The sequence below is a fragment of the Pteropus vampyrus genome, unplaced genomic scaffold (assembly GCF_000151845.1).
Source record: "Pteropus vampyrus isolate Shadow unplaced genomic scaffold, Pvam_2.0 Scaffold19, whole genome shotgun sequence".
Lineage (NCBI taxonomy): Eukaryota > Metazoa > Chordata > Mammalia > Chiroptera > Pteropodidae > Pteropus > Pteropus vampyrus.
Window position 1 is genome coordinate 8,109,875 of NW_011888800.1, and position 13,187 is coordinate 8,123,061.

Consider the following 13,187-nt stretch of genomic DNA (forward strand, 5'->3'; position numbering starts at 1 on the left):
TGTTAAATGCTACAGTGTGTCAGGGGAGTAGAGCTTGGTGCAAGGATTACTATTTTATGTAGTCTTAGAGTTTTCCTGTTGGAGAGAGTCTGAAACACCAGCAGTGGAGACCCTGTGCAAAATAGACCCAAGAGAAATCAAGATAGTCTTCTAAAAGTACCTAAAGGTACAATATAGATAGAAAGTTTTGACGTAGGTGTAAGTCTTCCCGCTAAGTTGTTGTGTGACCCTGAGCAAATTACTCCTCTGTGGACATTAGTAGTGTTCCTAGCTAGCTAACCTGCTAATCCTTGAAGCTAAGAGCGGGCAGAGAGGCCAACCATAGCCCTGACAGGCTTTCTTCTTAACCTTCCCTTCATTTTCTGACTTCTGTGGACTCTTTGAATAACCTGCTGAGACCTAAGGCCCAAGACAGTGTGCCTCTTCTCTCTCTGTTTTATTTCTGTTTACATTGTGCTTTTTCTACATAGGATCTTAATGGAATTTGATTGAGAGCCATCAGTATCCTGTTAGCCTTCTTCTCATATCCAGCCCTGGGCTGGTTTCTAGCCATAGAGACAGATTTTAGTTTGTTCCTACTTTGTGTTACATTTATAAAATACACTGGAAGTTAAAAAGTGCATTTCTTTAACAAATCTGTATACCATGCAGAACACTTTCAAAATAGAGTAGATCAGTGAGGTTTTAGTGTGTTTGATGTTTATCACTCCTTCTCAGTTTTGGTACTGTTCAGTTGAGTACATGCCATATTTCATAGTTGCATATAGGATTGTATTATAGCCCATCATTATGAATGATTATCCACATGCAGGCAAAGCAATTGGCACACTTCCTAGGAGTCATGCCTGTGCTTTGGGGCAGCTTCATGCTTGATCATAGGGCTCACACAGGAATGGAAGGCATCTACACAAAGGGGAGTCAATAAGAAGCAAGATAATAGAGTTAGAATTTTGTAAACTGAGCAGAGTTTTAAGAGATCATCCATGATGCAATATTGTTTTTTATTAAGACTGTGGACTGTAGAGCCATACTGCCTGGGTTTGAGTCCCACTTCTGACATTTACTAACTGTATGACTTTGGGCAACTTACTTGATCTCTCTTTGAGTCAGTTGCTTCATCTGTAAAATGAAGATGATAATTATATTATCTACTTCATGGGTTATTATGAAGAGTAAATTATTAATACATATAAAGTGCTTTATACATTACTTGGTACCTTTCAGTAGTGAATAAATTACTGTTCTTGTTATTTTAACATCTGTCATGACACTAGACTGGCAACTATCTGAACTTCTTTTTTTTTCTTAGTATGAGATTGATATTGAATATAGAGTTTCCTCTACAGAAATTTTCTTTACAGCTAACTTTGCTTTCACATGTTTATCTCATAAGATGAGGACATCCGTAACATGGGAAAGAAAATATCACAGTAAGTTTTTTCAAAGCTTAGCACGTGCCTCCTAAAAATTCTTTATATGATAAAGTAGAACCACTGTGAGCTCCTATCAATTCCACTCTGCAGAGGTGGCTGAAGTTTTCCTTATAAGAGTAGTTCTCAAAGTGAGGTCTCCGTAGTATCAACATCAGTAACTTGTTAGAAATGCAGATGCTTGGGCTGTACTTCAGACCTGCTGAATCAAAAATTCTGTGGGTAGAGCCCTTCAAATTGTTTTAATAGCCCTCCAGATGATTATGATGCATGCTAAAATCCGAGAACCACCACTCTACAAATTTTCTACTATTTGTAGACAGGTGGGACATAGTCACAAGTACTGATTGGGGAAGGGATTAGAAGTTGGGAAACAGTTGTCTTTAAATGAGCTAAGTTCTTCATAGTATAGTATTCTCTAGCTTACAAAGTACTTTTACGTGTGTTATCATAGTCACATGTATTTGCTGGTCACAAAATTGTTGTGGAGGGTACCATTATTTCTACATTTTAGAAGGGCTGATAGAGACTGCTATTATCTAATAAATTGTAGTGTGGGAATGTTGTCATTTGGAGTCTTCTGAGTCTAAATCCTGGCCTCTTTCTATAGCACCATGTAGCCTTCCTATCCTTAAGCTGTGGGCTGTTTTCAGGTAGCTTCCTCAGTAACAGACCGTGAGATGAGAACTTGTGTGAAAGTAATTTATTAGGAAGTATTTCCAGGAAAGAAGTGGTAGGTGAAGTGAGGAAGTGAGACCAGCAAGGGTAGGCAGCTAGGAAACTTCACAGGGCTGCTTTGAAGACAGACTAGAGTTTTCCTTATCAAGAATTTCCTGATTAGAGTTTTCCTGCACCCATCAGTCAGTCATTAGTTAAGGCTGCCTTCTGCGGCTTCGGCTCTCAAAAGGAATTCCAGGAACCTGAGGGCAATCCTTTAAAAAAGAGACAAAGAGTCACAGTATTGACTTTTAATAGTGAAAGCACATGAGCTGCCTGGTGCGGATGAAAATGGTAAAGAAATCTAAGTGTATATGGGAGGAACATTAACAGCATCTGCTATAACATCAGTGCTGATCTAGAAGATTGCAGTAGGGAACTAAGGAGTTGTGAAATATATGCTGGTTCCAAAGTGAGATATGGCAAAAGCCCACTGTGTATCCTGTACCCAAATCTTCCTGGTAGAGCCCTGTTCCTCATTCAGTTTCTGGTTACGTTCCATGGTCAGTAAATATACTGAGTCACTTTTATCCTCTGTGTCTACCAATGTGGGCATTAAGAATTGATATTCATAGTGATGACCTTAGGGTCCTGCTGTTTCCTTAGATAGTAAGGAAAAATATATACTAAACAATTTGAAATTTTTTAAAAAAATGAAATTGACAGTGGTTTTTGGCTAAGCAATTAATCAATAATATTTCTTAATAAGAAAGTCTCATTTTGTAAATATTTAGGTAAAAGTGGCTTAACCATTGCTATGTGCTATTCATGCTGCTCACTGAATAATCATCACTCTTCACCTGCTGCTGCATGATAGAATTTCACTTTCTGGTCCGATAGCATGAGGTGGGGCCATATGATTAGCTCTGTCTAGTGTGCAATGAGCAGAAACAATCTCGGAGCATTCTGTTGCTGGAGTATGACCTTCCACAGCCCCCTTTCCTTCTGTACCATGATCAACAACATTGGAGATAGGGTGTTCCGTCAGTTGGGTCCTAAAGAAACGACAACTATAAGCGCCTCCTACTGTCCCACATGTAGCGTGAACCAAAAATAAACTTGTTTTAAGCTTCTATACTTTGGGGATTTGCTACAGTAACCTAACTTAGCCTGTCCTGACAGGCTATTCAATTTGGAGCTTACTGAATGACTTTAACTTTGGCTTTAATGTATTTCTAAGGGTTAGAAAGCCTTTTGTGTCTGCAGGACTCTCCTTAGTCTTGTTTGTTGCCTTTTCCATTGTAACCCACAAACCCACTTCTATTTTTGAAGAAGTTGGCTTTTAAAAGGACTTTTGCCCTGCAGCAGGGGTTGGCAAACTATGGGCCTGTTGGCCAGATCTGGCTACCACCTGTTTTAGTAGTTTTATTGGAATGTAGCCATGCCCATTAGTTTATGTAATACTTATGGATACTTTTGTACTACAAAGGCAGAATTGAGTAGTTGTAGCAGAGACTGTCTGGCCCACAAGGCCTAATATATTTGCTATCTGGCACTTAATAGAAAAAATTTGCTGATCCCTGCCCCATAGGATACTTGATTTTTAGGAATGGGAAGATTCTCAGGTAATTTGCCTCAATCGTTGCAGATACCCGAGCTCCCAGACATTTTACTTGATGGAACGAAGGCCTTCTGTTGCATCTCACATATCTCTTTATTTTATATACCATCCCTAGGGCAGTGACACAGCTTACCTATCTTGGATTCTGCCTATGATAAAGCAAAGACTTCCTCAACCCTGATAATCAAACCATCTTTCGTATTACCACCCTCATTGTCTTTGTCCACGCCAGCTGCTGGGCAGACTGCTAACAAGTCTACTTCTCATGCAACTGCTACTTAGTGATTCTGCCTTGTGCTTGTTGCTGTTGACAGTTGAACTTACCATTGTGATAAGGATTTTCAGGCTGCATGGAAGAGAGGCGATCAGGTCATCTCACATGATGGGTCATGAATGTAAGGCTGTGTGAGGAAATAAGGAAATTGGAAGCTGTCAGCAGCCACACAGCCAGGCACATGACACTGGAACATTATTTATTACTGTTCAGAATTCAACATTAACTATAGGAGGCCAATGGCAGTTCTCTGCCTCTCATTTAGAGCTCCCACTTGATCATGTCAGTTAATCTTTATGCAATTTGGCATACCCTTATTAGCATTTTTATTTGAGTCATCTAATGGCTGACAATCTCTCTTATGCCCATGCTGAATATGTTTGCTTTTGCTTGGGGGTCCAGTCAGTTGGGGCCTGGAAAGCATGGTCAAATTACATAAAACATGGCAAATTATGATCAAGGAGTCACTTGTGGTTGTGTTTTTATTTAAGATCGTCTTCAGATTCTATTGTAGTAAAGCCATCTTTCATCTTTTCTCACAGGATCTTGTTTAATAAAGCTATTTTTTTTTTTTTTGTAGGAAAGAGGGAAGCATTAGAGCTTGATATCCATCTCTCTGTTCTAGGAATTCCTTGCTATGTCCAGAGAGTAGGACAGCCACATATGGCACCTACCAGATCTCACATGCCACTTGGACAGTTTTCAGTGGAAACATTCTTTAGCAGAAAAGCATTGTTAGCAATAGTAGAATGTTGTATAAACAAAGATCTGTTTTGATGATCTCAAAGCTCAGTTTTCCTAGTTCATACAGGAACCAGAGTCTTAAACTGGGAATATGAATTTATGTTTTGCCATGCATGTATGTCTGTATAAGTAAGTATGTATAACTATTACCTCTCTGTAAGTACTTGCTGCTATCTTTCTTCCTCCCTTCCTCCCTTCCTCCCTTCCTCCCTTCCTCCCTTCCTCCCTTCCTCCCTTCCTCCCTTCCTCCCTTCCTCCCTTCCTCCCTCCCTTCCTCCCTTCCTCCCTTCCTCCCTTCCTCCCTTCCTCCCTTCCTCCCTTCCTCCCTTCCTCCCTTCCTCCCTCCCTTCCTTCCTCCCTCCCAGAAAACAAATAGACTGAGGGACTTTCTACAGACAGGGATTTCTGTTTTTATCTTTCGATAAAGGTAATAAAATAATTTCATTCAGTGGAGAGAGGGTATGTTTTATGGTCTGATACCAGAGGGACCCTAGATTTTCCTCTTTGACAACCCATCTTCCTAGATGAAAGGTGATAAATCATACTGATTAAAAGAATGGTTTATTTCTCAGGTTCACAAATTACTGGCTGTGCTTCTGTGCTTCAGTTATCTCATCTGTAAAATGAGGATAATAATTATACCTACCTCAGAATTGTGAGGACTAAATGAGTAAATAAATATAAAATACTTATAGCAGTGCTTAGCAGATAATAAATCCTGCCTAAATGTTATCTATTTTTATTATTATTATCATCTTTTCTAATATCTGATCAAGATCTTATTCAGCATACAATAATTTCTTCAATCCCTTTTTCATTCAAAATAATGTATTCCTTTGTCCTCCCTGGTCCTGATGGTCCAAATGAACAAATTGAAATGGTCATGAAAATAGTTGTGCCCCAACTTATGAAGCTTCTAGGAGCTACTGATTCCCAATTGTGACTGCTGTGCTAAGAGCCATAGAAAAGATTGTCATTGAGACAGATGAACAGATTCAGGTCGTAAAAGATTGAGGGCACTTGCCATCTTTCCCAGCTTGCTCATTAACCCCAAAACCAGTATTCATAAGGAAGCTACATGGACTATGTCAAGCATCACATCTGGCCACCAGAGCAAGTTGTGAATCATGGACTAGTTCCATTCCTTGTTGGCATTCTCTCTAAGGCAGACTTTAAGGAAACTGTATGTGCATGACCAACTGTAAAAGTGGTGGAACTGTTGAACAGATTGTATACCTCGTTCATTGTGGCATAATAGACTGTTGATGAACCTCTGAACTGTGAAAGATACCAAAATTATTCTGGTTATTCTAGATGCCATTTTAAATATTTTTCAGGCTGTGAGAAACTAGGTGAAACTGAGAAACTTAGTATACTGATTGAAGAATACGGAGATTTGGACAAAATTAAAGCTCTACAAAACCATGAAAATGAGTCTATATACAAAGCTTCATTATGTTTAATTAGGAAGTATTTCCCTTTAGAGAAAGAAGGTGAAAATGTGCCTGAAACTACCTCTGAAGGCTAAACATTCTAAGTTCTGGGTGGCACTTTTTATAACAAAACTGTACTTGAACAGTTTTCAAACTGTATATACTGTATGAAGCTTCTCCTCTCAATGGGTTTCTTATGTCTATGTGAAATTTCTTATCTTTAAGTGTCTTATAAATAAAGATTAAATTATTTCTTTTTTTTTACATCAGGGAAAAAAAGAAGCTATCAAGTCAGAGTTCAGGGGAGGCCCCAGGCTTTGTTATAGTTGTAATAGAGGAAGGCAGTACATGACTTCATACAGACCTAGGGACTACCCTGGAAATCCCAGAAGTAAAGATTGGAATGCATCTTGGTGCAAGATGAGGGGAAAGTTGGCATTGATTGGTCAATAAAGTTCCTTGGTATTTATTCAAAGGAGTTAAAAAGTTATGTGTACACAAAAATTTGTGCTTGAAATGTTTATAGCAGCTTTCCTCATAATTGCCAAACCTTGGAAGCAACCAAGATGTCCTTCAATAGATGAATAAACTGGTACGTTCAGACAGTGAAATGTTATTCAGTACTAAAAAGACATGAATTATGTCATGAAAAGACATAGAGAAATCTTAAATACATATTACTAAGTGAAAGGAGCCAATCTGAAAAGACTAAAGTATGATTCCAACTATATGAATCTCTGGAAAAGGCAAAACTATGCAGCAATAAGATCAGTAGCTGCCGGGGGTTTGGGGAGAGCGAGGGAGCGATGACTAGATAGAGTACAGGGGATTTTTTTGTTTTGATTTTGAGTACAGGGGATTTTTAGGGCAGTGAAATTATTCCGTTTGATACTGTAATGGTGGATACACATCATTATACATTTGTCAAAATTTATAGTAAAGTACAAATAATGAACTCTCATATGAACTATGGACTTTAGTTAATAATAGTATATCAATATTGGCTCATCAGTTGTAATAAATGTACCACAGTAATGCAAGATGTTAATAGTAGAGGAAACTGAAGAGGGGAGAGAGGACTGAGGGAGTATGTGGGAACTTTCTGCTCAATTTTCCTATAAACCTAAAATTTATTTTAAATTGTTTGTGTAACTGTGGCCAAGTGTGTATGCATAAAAAAGGGAAGTTACATCTATGACAAATAACTCATATGTTCATGGTATATTATGATAAAAAGCAAGTTGTAGGTTGGTGTGTTGTATGCATATATTTCAGTGAAAATAAAAACAAATAGCTGTACATCCTTTTACATATGAACACGGGTATGAAAGGACATACTTGGTACCTGAAGGGTTCCTGTTGGGTACTACAGTGAGTGGGCTTAGGGGTGAGGTAAGGGAGGGAAGGTTAGCTTTTTCTTCATGCGTTATTGTATTTTTTTATTTGGTACAAAAAGTTAGCATTCTTTGTGATTTGAAAAATGGGAAAGAAAAAAAATGTAATGGCGTCTGTCTCTAATAAGGCTTCAAATTCTGGTCATGGCAATGTGGATAAAATTTGGGGATGAGATTATAATTCTCTTCACATGCAAATGAAAAGATTGATGGAGTAAAAAGACTCCACAAATGATTAACAAATAACAAATGGCAGTAGGATCAGATTTTATTGTCTTTGGCCAAAGCCATAACAAAATATTACTGAAACTGCTGTTCAGAAATACTGAAAAGGAGACTCAGTAAAGTTTCTCTCAGTGTAAAGCAAAACAACAGGAAGTAAGGAAACCTTGGAAAATAATTTTAAATTGTAAGAGAATAGTTTTGTGTGCAACAGATATGATTTGCTTTTCCTGGTAACTGCAGAGTTATTTTGTTAGTGGCAGAATATCATTGGTTCAGAGCAAGAGGTTTGTTTAGAAGTACTACCTGTGGGACTTCAGTTTACTAGAAAATTAGAGAGTGATAATAATAATAACTCATATATTGTGAGGATTAAATGAGTTGATAACATTTCAGGTGCTAATAGCCTAACAAAATACTTGCTTAGTAAATGTTACTAGCTATATGGATCTAAAACTCTCTGGTTTTGAGTAAAACATTTCTAATGGACTATTTCTCCGCCTGGGCATTAATGGAAGTGTATTATGCTGTTTTCCAGAAAGAAGGTTTATTATATAAAGGTCTGACTGTAATCTGTTGCAAAGAAGGCGCTTTTCCTTTGGTTTCCAGTAGATGGTGTCTAAGCCTCTTGGATCCCTGCTTTATATAATGCCTTAAAGTACCTGTGGTAGCTCTTATGTGCAGATCCCATGCTCAGACGTGCTGGTGTGCAGTTTTTTGTTGAATTTTACATTTTCAGCTTATTGTTGTTTCAAGGAGAGAGATCTGGGGACGTCTCTCACTCCGCCATGTTTTCCGTTGAAATGTGGCTCATAGCACTGGTCACCCACTGGGAATTGAAATGTAGTTTACAGGGCTTGCCATTTTTGCTGCGATTGGAAGGGCCATTCACAACGATGGCTGCCCAGCTGCGAACACTTGGTCCTGAATCACTCGAAGCTGAGCTTGGCAGCAAGCTAGTAACAGTGCCCCAGGGAGTCTGCAGGTTGGGTGAGGTGGGGTTTCAGGGAGACAGTGGCAGTCAGATCAATACAGCCTCAGTCTTACTGCAAATTTGGTAACTGTTGTGAGTTCCCGCATAAGACCCAGGTCACAGCAAGACCAGGTGCTGTCTGAGACTGGCCCACAGGCCCTCAGTATCTGCCCAAGTTTGTGTTGGCAGCAACTATCTGCCTGACCTTATCTCTGAAAGGGGACTCACATTGCTGTTGCTGGGATTAGAAATGCTGCTCACAGCAATGGCCGCCCCACTGTGAATACTTCACTCTGAATCACAGGGCATGGCAGCCAATCATAAACAACTTTCCCCGGCAGTCTGCAGGTTAGGCAGGGTGGGCTGATCTCTTCAGACCAGCGTCTCCTAATGGCTCTGTGGGAGGGGTCTGCACAATCAAGTTGGCGTGGTCTGTAGGGAGGGTGGACTAAGGCACAATGGTGGCTGCCTTTCCAACCCTCTTTCTGATTCCAGATAATGGAGACTTTTTCAGAATGAATCCCACGCGAGCCTCAGACCCACCACTGATATCCCGGGTGAGTGTCTGCAGGTCAGAACACCTTTGCGTGGGTCCTTCAAAGGGATGTCTAGGGGCTCAGTTGCCTTCCATCTCACCCAGACGGCCGGAATCCCCTCTAATTTCTACAGTCAGAGTTATTGGAATCTCCTCTTCCCTGGGCTGGGGAGTCCCCAGGTGTGAGCAGGACCCCCCTCTCCTTCAGGAGAGCCTCTGCAGCTTTGCTCTCCCTCCCGGTGATCCTCCACCACCCGTGGGTGCGGGTCCAGCCCAATTCAGGACTTTGCCCCTCCTACCGGCTTTGATGTGGCTCCTTTATATTATCAGATGTAGGTGTTATGATCGGCTGGACTTCAGGTGATTCTCCACTTTGATTATTTTATAATTTGCTTGTAATTTCAGTGCAGTCCTGGGAGGAGACGAACCCTGTGTTTACCTAGTCCGCCATCTTCCCCCTCTCTGAAACTTATTTCTTTTCTACAATTTTTTATTCATATTTTTTATCTTTTTAAAGAAGTCTCTTTAACATTTCTTGTAATACTGGTTTAGTGGTGATGAACTCCTTTAGCTTTTTCTCGTGTGGGAAACTCTTTCTCTGTCCTTCAATTCTAAATGATAGCCTTGCTGGGTAGAGTGATCTTGGTTGTAGATCTTTGTTTTTCATGATTTTGAATATTTTGTGCCAATCTCTACTGGCTTGCAAAGTTTCTGTTAGGAAATCAGCTGACAGTCTTATGAGAGCTCCCTTGTGTATAACTAATTGCTTTTTTTCATGCTACTTTTAAGATTCTCTCTTTGTCTTTAACTTTTGGCATTTTTAATTATATGTCTACATGTGGGTTTGTTTGGAACCCTCTGCGCTTCCTGGACTTGTATGTCTCTTTCTTTTGCTAGATTTGGGAAGTTTTCAGTCAATATTTCTTCAAATAGGTTTTTAATCCCTAGTTCTTTCTCTTCTCTTGGTCCTTCTATGATGCAAATGCTTAATGTTGTCCCAGAGGTCCCTTAAACTACCCTCATTAAAAAAAATTTTTTTTCTTATTGCTGTTTGATTGGGTGTTTTTTGCTACCTTGTCTTCCAGATTGCTGATTCAGTCCTCTGCCTCTTCTAATCTGCTATTGATTCCTTTTATTGTGTTCTTCATTTCAGTTATTCTTTATTTCTGATGGATTCCTTTTTATGTTTTCTATATCCTTTTAACGTTTTCTATTTCTTTGTTCAAGTTCTCACTGAGTTCATCTATTCTTCATTGAGTATTCTTATAACCAGAGTTTTGAACTCTATATGTGGTAGAGTCCTTGTCCCCATTTCATTTAGTTCTTTTTCTGGAGTTTTATCCTGTTCTTTCATTTAGGACATGTTTCTTTGTCTCTTCATCTTGGCTGACCTCCTGTGTTAGTTTCTATATATTAGGTAGATATGCTGTCTTCTGTTCTTGGCAGAGTGGCCTCATGTAATAGGTGTCCTGTGGGACCCAGTGGCACAGTCTTTCTGGTCACCTGAGTTAGGTGCTCCAGAGGTGTCCCTTGTGTGTGTCCTCCTATTGTAATTAAGCCTCAATTGCTATCGGCACATCTGTTGGTGGGGTTGACCCTCAGGCTTACTGGCTATGAGGGCCAGCCATGACAACAGTGGACAAACTGTGGGGGCTGACCCCATAGAGTGGGAGTCACTTTAGTGGGGACTGGTGCCAGCCAAGCCCCCCCTTTGGTGTGTCATTTGTGGAGCTGGTCTAGTGGTGCTTTGATGTAGTGTGAAGCTGGCCACTGGGTATGTTCTGAAGCCTCTTGGGAGGGGCTCTGGCACAGGCCAGGGTCAGCTACTGCTTGTATCAGGCTTGGGACTGTCTGGTAGAAGCTACAAAGTGATCTGTGGTTGATTGCCACTTTTACTGGGCTTAGGGGTGCTTGGGAGAGACTATGCTGTGAATCGAGCCTGGCTGCCACTTGTGTCAGACCTGGGAACCTTTGGTGGACATCATGGTATATGCTGAAGCCAGTCACTACTTATGCTGGCTTTGTGGCTGCTTAGTTGCAGCTACATTCTAAGCCAAGACTTGCTGCCACTTATGCCAGGCTTGGGGCTACCTAATGGGAGTTACAATGCAAGTTGAGACCAGTTACCACTTGTGTCAGGCTTGGGACCACTTATTAGAAGATATAGAGCATGCTGAAGCCAGAAGCTGCTTGTCTGGGGTTTATGGACCTTTGAGAGATTTTTAGGAAAGTCTGCAGTGTGAACTGAAGCTGGCCACTTCCATGGAAAAGTCGCTGGATTTGGCTTGGGCCAAGCTATGAGTTAGATGGGTTAGGGTCTCAGGGAATCACCAGGGCAGGGTGAACTACATTAGCCAGGTTAATGGAGAGCACAGATTTGGTGCCTGCCTGCATTGGGCTGGCTGGTTGGGAGGGGAGTTTGTCAAAGGCACAATGGCATATGCCAACACTTATGTCCCCATAGAGAACTGCCCTTACTGACCCCTGCCACTCCAGCACATGCCCTGAAGCTAGTCAGTTTAGTTCCTCTTCATACGTCCCTGACGTGTTTCAAGCTGCTGCGCCTGCGCTGAACCCCAGAGCAGGTGAGTTTGTGAGCAAGCGAGTCCATGCACATGACTCCAAGAGGATTACCTAGGTCTCCAGAAGCCCTCTGGAGATGCAATCTCTGCTGTTTTTCACAGCCAGATGACATGGGGATTCCTCTTCCTGGCACTGGTGGCCTGGAATGGGGAACACAGTGTGAGGCTGTGACCCCTCACTCCTCATAGATAACCTCTGCAGCTGAGATATCTCTCCCAATTCTTAATTGCCAGATTGTAGGTGTGGGACTTGCCCTTTTTGCATCTCCACCCTTCCTACCAGTCTCAACATGGCTTCTTCTTTATATCCTTAGTTATAGGACTTCTGTTCAGCTCTTCTTCATGTGGTTCTCAATGATAGTTCTGTAATTTAGTTATAATTTTGATGTGGTCTTGGGAGGAGGTGAGAACAGCATTTACCTACTCTGCCATCTTGATGGGAAGTACACAGCTTTCAATAGGGGAATATGAGGCTATTATTTGTATTAAAAAAATAATTATGGAGGAGAGGATTCTGGAAAGATGGTGGAATAGGAAGCACCAGAAGTCTGTCTCCCCACCCAAACAAAAATTGCACTGGCAGAATCTGTTTGATATGACTGTTTTGACACTGGAGTTTATTGAAGGCTTACAACTTCCAGAGGAAGACTTGGCGGATAAATTGCAGTTAGTTTCGGCCAATTTCAGCTCTTAGCAGCCACCCATTCTCTATTCCCAGCCACGTGGCTGGCACCTATGCATTGGTCCTGAAGCCTCTTTCATGCAGCCTGCAAGAGTCAGGGTGGGCAAAAAGGACCCTGTCTTCCAAATGACAGGCATCTGTACTCTGATTCCTAATTACAGATTCCAGTAACAGAGATGCAGGCAGAGATTGACAGCCATGTTGCTACACTTTCTTTATTGTTGCAAGTCCCTCCCCATTCAGCTGCAGTGACTACTAGGGGATTTAAAGGGCCAGCACCCCTTCTCCCCATCACCCACCAGACACACTTTATTTTTCTCTTTTTCTCTTTTTGGGAGCTGGATGTTAAAGACTAGGACATTCAAAAACAACTGGATACATAGGAAAAATTAGAAAGTAATTGTACATGCCCAGGGAAAGGTTCAGAAAAGACTTGAGAACATCTTAGGTTTATACCCCAGGATGATACTTAGCACAGAGACAACTTACAACAATCAAAAACAAACAAAATAGTAACAGGAAACAGCATGCCCTGGGGAAAGGAGATAATCTAATTTACAGAGGAACTATATTATTAGCTTTAAATGTTCAGTTTTCAACAAAAAATCCCAAGGCATACAAAGAAACATGAAAGTATGGT

At 40.8% G+C, this 13,187-nt stretch overlaps 1 protein-coding gene across 8 annotated transcripts in view; it reads left to right on the forward strand.

Annotated features, from left to right (window-relative positions):
• STARD9 (StAR related lipid transfer domain containing 9) overlaps positions 1-13,187 on the forward strand; it is a 104,834-nt gene that overhangs the window by 28,676 nt on the left and 62,971 nt on the right. The window lies entirely within an intron of this gene.